This window comes from Bombus vancouverensis, unplaced genomic scaffold (assembly GCF_051014615.1).
Source record: "Bombus vancouverensis nearcticus unplaced genomic scaffold, iyBomVanc1_principal scaffold0035, whole genome shotgun sequence".
NCBI classification, from domain to species: domain Eukaryota; kingdom Metazoa; phylum Arthropoda; class Insecta; order Hymenoptera; family Apidae; genus Bombus; species Bombus vancouverensis.
The window spans coordinates 307,421-320,781 of NW_027468926.1; positions in this window are offsets into that span (position 1 = coordinate 307,421).

Consider the following 13,361-nt stretch of genomic DNA (forward strand, 5'->3'; position numbering starts at 1 on the left):
CCATTACGGTGAAACTAGACGAGAGGACTACGGTCAGCGCAGAGCAAGCCTACGAATAAGATTCGGAATCTAAAACCAACCAGAGAGGAAACATCCCTGAGACTCCTCAACGGCCATAGCTACTACGGTAAGCTGAAAAATCTGGATTCATTTTCACGATACCGTGTGAGAAAACCCAGTTTCTCAAGCGCTTCGAGTTCAAATAGCAACAGTAGTTCAGACTCAATAAGCTCAATTAGAATCATGCCCACATCACGAAAAGACAAAGTCGAAACTATTGAAACCGTTTCTACAAACGGAGGTACGGACAATTCGATTCGTGCCATACTCGACGTAATTCAAAAACAAATTGAAATTCTTGCGCAACGTGTAGAAGAGACACAACGGACGGCCGACAGTGAAAATAAGAAGCGTGCAGCGGAAATAAAACTATTAGGCAAAAATATCTCTAAAATAAAAATAGGACGCGACGCTACTACAGAACTAGGCTCCCTTATTACTATGGACGAATCTGTTGCCGCGAGAGATAGAACTTCCCCACCATGCGTTCCAATTCGAACAGAAGAAGACAACCATCCCTCTTACGAATACCGTCCACCGCAATTCGCCTCTTCGAGCTTACGGGCCAAAGACGCGATAGTATGTATTCCGCAATTAAACGGCGAAGACAATATCGGAGTAGAAGAATTCATACGCGAAGTACGCGAATTACGAGCCATGTGTAGCGAACCCACGTTACTATTAAAAATGATTAAAATCGGGAAAATCACGGGTAAAGCCGCAATGGCCATCTGCAATATATCGATATACGAATACGGACACCTGTACGATGCCCTAAGACGAAACGTAGCCAGCCAAGACTCTGTTAGAGAACATCAAGACCAGCTACGCGAAACGAGACAGCGTCACGACGAAAGTGTGCAAAGTTATATCATCAGGTTCCGCAGAGCACTCAATAAGTTACAATACAGTATAACGAACGAATACCGTGACGAAATTACTAGACGAGCTATGAACGACAGGATTTTAAAAGACTCCGTGATCGATTTTATCCGAGGCCTGAAAGGCGAAATAGGACAATTACTACTCGCCAATCCACCATACAATATCCTTGAAGCCGAAAAGAAAGCCACCGACATCGAGCGATTCTTCAGGGAAGATCGAAATCGACGACTAAAACCAATAGAACGATTACGACTTCCTGAGCAGCAACGACTAACAACCAATAATCCTAATCCGATCACTAAAAAACCAACTCCAACACCCAATCCAATGCCAAGAAGCTTCCGACAAACCGAACAAATACCACTTGCCCAAAGGACACAATTAAAATGCTTCAAATGCAACCAAATCGGACATGTCTCCAGTCAATGTAAAAATTTTCGAACACCCAGCCAATTTCCGAGACCACCAGCAGTCCACAATCTCGAGACACACAAGGAAGAAATAGAGGAACCAATAGACCAGACCTACGAATTAACGCCACAACAGGAAGACTACCCACAGTACTTTTACGATCCGACGGACAGCGACATAAATTCCTCATTGACAGCGGAGCAGGAATTAATATACTCAAGCGAAGATGCGTATTACGACCAAGAATAACAAAAGAACGGAAATTCTCGATGGGACACTCTAAATTTAAAACCAACGAACACGCCTTGATAAAACTATTTGGCAAAACTCTAGAATTTTTTGTGGTAGAAGACAACTTTCCAATTATAGAAGACGGCATATTCGGTTTGCCAGCCCTATCTAAATTCAAATTTGAACTTTCGAATCAACAATTAAAGCTCGACAATAATATACTTTTATTGCAACAGGAAAACGACGTACCTCCAAAACAAGCAGTGTCAAAAACAGTCTACCTGGAAGGAAAACCGACAACGATATGCTTTATCAATGGTGGTGAGTGCCCAGCCAAAATGACCAATTTTATCGAAAATTCAAATACGTATGATCAAGTCTCCACGTTTAAAGATTTAGTTAGATTTTCGCATATAGAGAAAACCCTCCGTGAACCAATCGAAGAGATATTGCTGTTCTACCTTGACGTATTCAATCTAGAGACCGACTTATTACCATGCACTAATCTTGCTAAACACACAATAACGTTAAAAGAAAATAAAATCATTAACACAAAATCTTACCGACCGCCTGAATGCCATAAAGAAGAAATCAAACGACAAATGGACGAAATGCTACAAAAGAACATTATAGAACCATCTGATTCTCCTTACAATTCACCAGTCTGGGTAGTACCAAAAAAGGCAGACGCCTCAGGGAAACAGAAATGGCGAATTGTAATAGACTTCAGAAAAATAAACGAACTAACTGACCAGGACGCATATCCATTACCTGACATAGACGACATACTATCCCAACTAGGCAACGCAAAATTCTTCTCAGCCCTCGATTTATCCTCCGGATTCCACCAAATCCCAATGGACATAGACTCTAAAAAGTACACAGCATTCTCCACACCACAAGGACACTATCATTACAATAGGATGCCATTCGGTTTAAAGAATGCACCTGCAACATTTCAACGCATGATGGATACCGCGCTAAGAGGACTCATAAATAAACATTGCTTCGTATATTTAGACGACATTATAATATTCGGACAGTCGATTGAAGAGCACAATAGCAACCTCGCGATAGTATTGCAACGCCTACGCGAACTCGGACTCAAAATACAGCCGGACAAGTGCGAATTTCTCAAACCAGAATTAGAATATCTTGGACATATAGTAACCGCCGAAGGTGTATAGCCAAATCCCAAAAAATTAGAAGCCGTTAGCAATTTCAAACAGCCACGTAATCCCACAGACATCAAATCGTTCTTAGGACTAGCAGGTTATTACCGTAAGTTCATCAGAAACTTTTCTAAGATCGCGAAACCATTGACCGAACTTACAAAAAAGGAGACACCATTTCATTGGACAGATAAAACCCAGGAAGCATTCCAGACATTAAAAGACAAACTCTGTTCATCACCCGTACTAAAATTCCCAGACTTTGCGAAACCATTCACATTAACGACTGACGCCAGTAACGAAGGTATAGGTGCAATCTTATCACAGGACGGACATCCATGTTGTTATATCTCGCGAACTCTAAACCCACCGGAACGAAATTATTCCACTACAGAAAAAGAACTTTTAGCAATAGTATGGGCCGTGAAACGCCTCCGACAATATCTGTTAGGACGGAAATTCCTCATCCGAACCGATCACCAAGCACTAAAATGGTTACAGAATTGCAAAGACCCCTCATCACGCTTGATGAGATGGCGATTAAAACTAGAAGAATACGAATACGACATAGAATACACGAAAGGAAAATATAATACTGCAGCCGACGCACTATCTAGAATACATGTTCTGACCAGACGACGCGAAAATTTGAACATAGAACTCGATAAAAAATATCACGATTGGGAAAAATCTACCGACGCGTTACCCAAAATTCTCAAAATGACTCCGAACCGTAAATCTTTCTATCAATTATCCAAAACAGAGCTAGGAAATTACGACAGAATCGAATGGTTAACTAAATTAAACGAAATTATTCATATAAACGAAAAGATAGGTATAGGCGACGACAGTTTCACAGAGACCGAAAAGAACGCGATCAAACAAATTTTACTATTCCTGAACGACACCGTAAAAGAATTAAATTTTGCATGGGAACCAATTCAAACATATAGCGACGAAGAAATAGACGAATTATTGAAAGAAAATCACGATTTAGTAGGACACCCCGGTATACAAAAGACATACGATCGCATTCGTGAACGGCACAGAGTACCAGATTTGATGAAACGTATACAACAACATATAGAATCATGCGACACCTGTCAAACATATAAAACTACACGTATCAGACCGCGCGAAGAACCTTGTATCACCGACACACCCCTCGAACCAAACGATAAAATTGCTATGGACTTATTAGGCCCACTGAAAAAGACGAAAAAAGGCAATCAGTACATTCTATCCATACATGACGAATTGACAAAATACTTAATACTCGTACCACTAAAAACTCAGCAAACGGAAACAATTTGGAACGCACTCTTGAATCATTACATTTACATCTTTTCCGCTCCAAAAAAGATATTAACTGACCGCGGACAGAATTTTATATCTAGTTTAATGCAACAGTACGAAGACGCGTTCAAAATCAAACATATCAAAACGACATCCTTCCACCCACAAAGTAACGGATCGTTAGAACGGACACACGCAGTAATAACAGACATGTTAAAATCGATACAGCGAAATTCGGATGAAGAATGGGACGATCAACTTAACTTTGTATGCCTTGCATATAACACAATGATACACGACTCTACTGGTTACACGCCATTCGAACTCACATTCGGACACCAAGCCAATCTTCCCTCCACAATATCCAAGAATCCCCAACGCACATACGCAGACGAAGTCACGTTCCGCAAAAAGGAATGGGACTCTAGACTCCGACACGCTCGCGAAACATTGATCAAAAGTAAACAGCGATATCAGCGCGATCAAAAACGTAAAATTATAAAACCTCAATCAGTTTTCAAAGAAGGAGACTCTGTTTTAATACATAACGATCATAAAAGGCATAAACTTGATGTGGAATGGTTAGCACCGTACACGATTGATAAAGTATGTACTCCATACTATCTGATTCAAGACAAAAAGATACACGGTAATCGTTTAAAACCTTACTTTCCAGGTCGACGCTCCTCTTTGCCGGAATAGTATCCGCGCAAATAAATATTACACCATTAGAAGGAAACTCTGTATTCGTAGAAAACATAGGAAAAGGATATTTATACAGCGACACTGCCATTGTAATAGTAGGATTAGACACTAGCGACATATACGAACAGATAAGCGCAATAGAATCATATAAATTAACAATAGACTCACGTGCAATCAGCAAACAATACGTCGAAGAGTTAGGCGGATTACAAAATCGCATCAATAACCTAAAACAACTCGCAAAACACTTGAAAGCGTTAACACATACCCGGAGCACACGAGGTTTGCTTAACATCATAGGTTCCGTATCGAAAAGTCTGTTCGGGACTCTCGACGATGATGATCTTACGCTCATAAACAAAAATATGGACAAACTATTCGATGATAATAATAAAATCAAGACCATAATAGCTAATCAAACAGCACTTATTAGAAAAATTGTAAACTCAGAAAACCTAAACCACTTAGAGAGATCATATAGTGATATATTAAAATTACAACAGCAGGCAAATATCGATAGATCTATGCTTAAGATGATCATGAAAGTCGACACCGCGATGCAAACTTTACACTTCCAATTAGATGAAATACTTAACGTCATGATATTAGGCAAACAAGGAATAATTAGTCCACAAATACTTGACCCCAATGAATTCATAGAAAATTACGCCAAGGCAATAGGTAGCCAGATGTACAACACCGCGATTTCTGCCAAAACCGAACATTTTCAATTCATACTCGACATCAGTGATCTTAAAATCTTCACAATAGATGACAAAATATTTTTCAAAGTCATAGTACCTTTAGTCTCTAACACAGAATGGAACATATTACAAGTATATCCTATCCCGAGTAAAAGAAATGGAGTATTTTTGGCTCCAGTAGTCGAACATCAGATATATTTAACTTCAGGTCTTTCATTTATAAACGCTGATATCGAGTATTTCAACAAACTTTGTAAGAATCGAGCCGGAACCACTATATGCAAACAAACACTACCAATCCATGACAGAAATTCAAAAACCGATTGTCGCAGCGAAATAATAAATTTCAAACCACACATTGAACATTGTCAAATAACTGTACTTAAGATTGAAGACATTAGCTTTATACCGCTCAAAACTAGCAACTGTTACATTGCGATACCAGCAAATCCGATAGAAATAGACACAATTTGCCAAACGAAACATACCTTACAAAAACTTGACAAGCCTTCCATCATAAGAGCTAACACTTCTTGCGATATATTGTACAAAGACGAACACATGCGTATAGGCGAAACAAAAAACGAAGTCATATACGAAATCAAAACAAAAACCCTAGCGCTCAAAACAAACGATAGTTTCACTCATCTATTAGATAAACTCGAGCGAGCACCGAAAATAATAGATAATTTACAAGGCTATAAAACAATGATCGATAAAATAGGCGACGAGATAGAAACTCTTAATTTCGAACACAGAATTAAAAATATACAGTATTGGGGACTAACCACGCTCCAGATATTAGGGTACATAGCATTAGGCATACTAGGTATATATGGATTAAACAAAATAGGGGTATTCAAATGCATCAGGAAATGTATACCGAACAAACTATGTATCAATTCATTTTGCTGCCGAAATGAAACTGTAATCAACAGCCACAATGCGACAGCCCCACCAGTACCACTCACCCTGGGCTCAACACCCAACATCTATATTCCAACCAACACATACCACTCAGATGGAGAGGAGGAATCAGCTGTAATTTTCAAGCCACGTCAAGTCCGATTCCACAAAAGTCTTCTGAAGAAAACTTGAGGGATCAAGTTCAATCTAAGAAGGGGGGAATGTCACAGACGAAATTCGAGCAACTGTATATAACAAACCGAAATTCCGAACGCCTTATCGCGTGTGACCGTCCGGTCAGCACCCGTTCTCAGCCGCCTGAGTGGCATTCGATCACTCCAGCCGTTCTCCGAATTTTACACTAAGCATAAACAAAACCTTCTCCCACTCCAACGAATGGAAGAATATAAATGCTCCCTTCAAAATCATCCAGTCAGTCTAATAAAAAAATTCTTAACTAATCCAAGTATCGAAAGTGTATCATCGCGAACCGAAAAAATTGTATAAATTGAGTAAAAAAATAAAAAGAACAATCTCGTTTTCGGAAATTAACAAGTTCTTTATTTTTACCTTAATTTTACACGACATCAGCATTGCTTCAATCCGTAAATCGCGTCTGCGCATTCGTAGACACTATGATCTTTTGCGGCGAACTTCGTCAATCCATGTTAGTAACCGTTCTGTTTCTGGCTTGTTGGCGTTTGTTTTTGAAAGTCCCTTCTTTGTCCTCGCCATGCTTTCTCAACTATTTCACCCAATTATTGAGTAAGTAAAATGTATACCAACCTGTATCCGGCTCGTGTTTGTTGTAGAACAAAACAGAAGAGATTCACACAACTGCACACAAAGGATTTGAAACCACCGAGCAAAACACCTTCCTCACAGCACAGTCGTAAGATGACTAAGGGAAGTCGACGCTGCGCGTCTGAAGTCCGCTTTCTATACCCCCTCCCCTGTCTTTATGACGTAGTCTTACGCGCGAAAATGGAAACTAGTTCCGTGTAAAATCTTACGTTGGCCTTACATTCTAAGAATTTTTGAAAAATACTTCACTCCAATTAATTTTTAAATATATGTGCGACAATTTTAGTGCTAAATTTTATATATTTTGTACATTATATTAAAATTCTTGATTTACAGGAAATAATCAATAGCGTATGAAGGTGTACTGCACGTATTATTTGGCACGTACATTAATGTTGATGCAAAAATAATTATTCCAATGATTTTAAGTTACACACATAATAGATAAAGTAGACTGTAGACTATGAAATTCGTATGAAATAAGCAGAGAATAGTAACTAAATAAATGTATATGTATATGGAACATAAATCTTATAAAAATAATATATTAAATTACATTCAAATCGAATATATGAACAAGATCTATTGACTTTTAATTATTTTTTTGAAGCACTAGTATCAAATAAAATTGCGTCATTACGAATACAAAAACAATAACGTTGATATAAAAATGTCATCCCGAAACACTGTTTGACGTGATACAAGTGTATTATTTTAATTTAAGCAGAAAATATCTAATCATATTTAACAATTTTGAAAAACATACCTCTACAAAACTATCATTATCTTTTCCTATACCATCGGCAAGGCCCTGAACAGCAAGCAGTTCAGCAGTTGTTAAAAAACTAGCCAATTGTTCCCGAACCACATTTACTTCACCCTGATACATAAAATCAACCAATGCAGCCAAATCATCGAAATTTACATTACATTACGAGATAAAAATATGACCTTTTTCATCTTAATGTCTCCCAAAAACGTATTTAGCAGAAAGGATACGACATCTATAACGATCCAATTAGAAACTACCAGAGCATGTGTATCTTAAGCGGATCTTTAAACGTCGATTAAACGCGTTCTCTATCCAATCCTGGCTGAAACATAATTACTCACACCCCCTGTAACCTACCTCTAAGTCATTCCAATCAACGTACCATACGAACACGAATCCAACGCGTTCCAGGAATACAAACAACTGCCTGTAGCTGTTTAGCTGTACACGACGAGTATAATTATTTCGGGTACTCCTCCAGTACAAAACAGACACCCAAACGACAAAATTTCAACACAAAAATATTTAAAACAATAGTTATGAAAGCATGATACTTAATACCGCGCTTGACATCAGGTATAAGCAAAAATAAATTTCTTCAAACAAATTTCAAGTTAAATCTTTAGCTTCTGTAATTATATCAAACTTGCTCAATTAACAACGAGCAATTTCCATCGTGTTTTGACAACTGACTCATCGATGATGTTTTTCCTTGGAATTGAAAAAGGAATGTGCATAATTTTGTCCTCCGTCCACACTCAAAATACTATCTACATGCTATAATTAGGGATTCAATTTTATAATACGTTGCCTCACTTTCCATCACTGCTTTCCTACTATCAGTCACTTGAACTGTAATATAAACCAGTCTTTTATTTCCAATACTATTCTGCATACCATTTATCAGGAACAATACATTTTATTTGTTAATTTAATAACATGCGAAGTTTCTCACTTGTCCTAATATCAATCAATGGATAGGTGAATTGAAATCTGTGAAAATAATGTAATATCGGAAAATAAGGATGGAAATTTTTTCCCGATTACTTGCAACTTATTAATATTAAATTGAATATACATATATAAATTGGACAGGAAACGATATTTGTTTAACGGAAACTAAATGCAATACTCGTATCTGTATCAAATAACTTTACAGTTATTTGACCACTCTCGTCACAACGAATCTAACACACACTCTCTCTCTCTCTAACAACTCTATCAATTCTCACAACTCTATTCTTCGACGACTCGATACCTCTAACGACTCTACTCTTCGACGACTCACTTAGCTCTGATTCTCGCAACACGCACACTTTTCGACTCGCCTTGCGTAGCGAAACCGTCCTTCTTCTAACGTTGTCTATTGTTTCCCTCATACCTATGTAAGAACTACCAACTACGTGCCTTTAGTCACGTAGGCACTCTTAAGTGTAAACGAACCACAGAAACACGACGTACACGGTTTTTCTATATTCAACTGATTTCTAATTCGAATTACTTTACGATATTACAATAAGTATCTAGTAACACGACTTCCGAACCGATGTAATTATTGCAATGATTGTTAAATTTCAAAACAATTTCCTATCCATGTTAAACATATTACGTATATGTGCATGTCTAGTATTTCGATTAGTGGCTCTACTTGCGGTAGTTCGCCATTCTGGATCATCTAGACTCAACAAAGATGCATTCAATTTATCCATGCCTTAAAAAGATCTGTAGCGGCACAAGAGTTAGAATTTGCTTCAAACCATGTTGTTGTTTTGCTTCGGAATATCAAGAGGTATTGTAAGGAATTATAAGCTCCGGGCAAAACAATGGCGCCGCTACATGTAACCGTAAAACAAGACGAATTTGTATCTTTTGACCTTCTTCTGACTATTATGACTCAACGAACGTGATCGCAAACGATTCAGTATAAACTGTGACTAAACGTCTGTATAGATATCGTTTCGCGACAAGATCTGTTTTCAATACACTAACGAGTACACATATTGGTAGTCTCATTATTCGATCCCCTACAGCTCTTATTATGGAAAATAGAGGCCTGTGACAGTATTCAGCTTGGCCAACTTTGAACAGGGCATATTGATAAGCCAGAGTAACTCACATACAAATTTTTTTTTTTTACGTGGAGAAATCCTCATGGACTCTCCGCTGTTGCAGAAATTGCGTAACAGCAGAGCAGTGTCGAACTCTTACCGACTAAAACTCCACGATGACCACCCGACGCGTATGACAGGGATGCTCCAGGATTCTCATATGAATTAACTTCAGTTGCACCCCCTTCACGCGTTCTCTAGTTCTAGCCAGTCCTAATATTTCCTGAACAATGAATTGGCGCTATGGGGGGGGGCATTACACCTAGCGCTGTCTCTCCTTATTGATATTCACCGGAGGCTTGTCTTGTGTGCTTCGACAACTCGCATACAACCTGGTGGTACAAGCTATGAAAACACTTTTCCGGACATGAGAATACACATTTGCCCAGATAACATACAAAAGGTATTAGAGCCCACCAAATAAGATTTGCTACAATTTGCTGTAATTCGTCACAATAATCCTATGAGTATCGCGTGTCAGATGATTTTCGAATTAGTTGATGCTTGGATGTTCAAGATACGGAAGCGCGGAGTGATGAGACGTTTATGTACAACTTGATCATGGTGCAACCCATTCATCAGCCAGAAAACTTCATGCACGATTTTCTAAAAAGAAAGACATTTCCCCCCTTCTTTATGCCGTATCAGTCCTCTCTCGTCGCTCCTTGTCTCATGCAGAGACAGGCCAAATAATGTTGCCGGTGAAGGCCAACAGCCTGGGTACATGTACGGGTCTCTTGCCTGCAACATAATTTCGTTATGTGTAGTATGCGCGGCAGAAAAGCATTTTTGCCATTAATATGAAATAGAAAATTGCAGAAAAACTGTACACGTTTTCCAAATTTTATTAATTTCATTTCATTTCTTAAAGTCTACAAAACTGTTAATCAACATTGAGCAAATATACAAAATCTCGACGTACAGAATAATGGAGCGAATATTAGAAACGATACTACTAAATCTACAAGCTAAAATGTACTATACAAATTTTCTTCAAGCCATAAGACATACAAAGTATATATTTCTGAAAATGAAAAATATCGGATCAAACACTCTTCGAACATACTTCGAACGCTCATTATTACGTATATTATCAAATTAATACATACAATATAATATATAAGCCAAACCAATGAAAGGCGCAGAGACTGGAGAACATGGGGTCCTCGAGCGTGCAGTACGCTTCAGCATCGCTGCAAACACCAACTCCCTCCGCTTGTCCCAATGCCATCTCGTACGGTGAGACTGCAAACAAAAAATATCCATATATACATCAAGATAGTAATGCGATTTCTATTCTTGCAGCACCGACGTAATACACGGTGCTCCGTAATCGCTCGAGATTCCATTTAGTTGTTGAAATCTCTACGCATTTGGTAGATAAAACGATGCGAGAAATCCTCTTGTCACAGTTAGGTCTTCCAAACCTGATTGCTTGCATTTTTCCCGCTACTTCAGCGTTGTAACGTTACTTTTATTTCTGCCAACTTAGACACGACATCGTCTAAACTGCCCACTTCAGGACACGATGGCTCCTCCCGGGGATTCTGTTGAGACGATCCGGGATTTTCCGTGTCCTCACCATTGTAGAGTTCATAATTTGTATAATTTACCTTCTTCTTCAAGCATTGTTTTTTAAATTTCTGCCATTTTGAAGCTGCTGATAATCGCCGGATGCGTAACTCATTTTTAGCTTTGGAAAGAGCGCACGTCAGCATTGCTTCAATCCGTAAATCGCGTCTGCGCATTCGGCACACTTTGATCTTTTGCGGCGAACTTCGTCAATCCATGTTAGTAACCGTTCTGTTTCTGGCTTGTTGGCGTTTGTTTTTGAAAGTCCCTTCTTTGTCCTCGCCATTCTTTCTCAACTATTTCACCTAATTATTGAATAAGTAAAAAGTGTACCAACCTGTATCCAACTCGTGTTTGATGTAGATTCACACAACTTCACACAAAGGATTTGAAACCACCGAGCAAAACACCCTCCTCACAGCACAGTCGTAAGATGACTAAGGGAAGTCTACGCTGCGCGTCTGAAGTCCGCTTTCTATACCCCTTCCCCTGTCTTTATGACGGAGTCTTACGCGCGAAAATGGAAACTAGTTCCGTGTAAAATCTTACGTTGGCCTTACATTCTAAGAATTTTTGAAAAATACTTCACGCCAATTAATTTTTAAATATATGTGCGACAATTTTAGTGCTAAATTTTATATATTTTGTTCATTATATTAAAATTCTTGATTTACAGGAAATAATCAATAGCGTATGAAGGTGTACTGCACGTATTATTTGGCACGTACATTAATGTTGATGCAAAAATAATTATTCCAATGATTTTACGTTACACACAGAATAGATAAAGTAGGCTGTAGACTATGAAATTCGTATGAAATAAGCAGAGAATAGTTGTATATGGAACATAAATCTTGTAAAAATAATATATTAAATTACATTCAAATCAAATATATGAACAAGATCTATTGACTTTTAATTATTTTTTTGAAGCACTAGTATCAAATAAAATTGCGTCATTACGAATACAAAAACAATAACGTTGATATAAAAATGTCATCCCGAAACACAGTTTGACGTGATTCAAGTGTATTATTTTAATTTAAGCAGAAAATATCTAATCATATTTAACAATTTTGAAAAACATACCTCTACTATACTATCATTATCTTTTCCTATACCATCGGCAAGGCCCTGAACAGCAAGCAGTTCAGCAGTTGTTAAAAAACTAGCCAATTGTTCCCGTACCACATTTACTTCACCCTGATACATAAAATCAACCAATGCAGCCAAATCATCGAAATTTACATTACATTACGAGATAAAAATATGACCTTTTTCATCTTAATTTCTCCCAAAAACGGATTTAGCAGAAAGTATACGACATGTATAACGATCCAATTAGAAACTACCAGAGCATGTGTATTTTAAGCGGATCTTTAAACGTCGATTAAACGCGTTCTCTATCCAATCCTGGCTGAAACATAATTACTCACACTCCCAGTATCCCACCTCTAAGTCATTCCAATCAACGTACCATGTAAACACGAATCCAACGCGTTCCAGGAATAGAATCAACTGTCTGTAGCTGTTTAGCTGTACACGACGAGTGTAATTTTTTCGGGTACTCCTCCAGTACAAAACAGACACCCAAACGACAACAGGTATAAGAAAAAATAAATTTCTTCAAACAAATTTCAAGTTAAATCTTTAGCTTGTGAAATTATATCAAACTTGCTCAATTAACAACGAGCAATTTCCATCGTGTTTTGACAACTGACTCATCGATGATGTT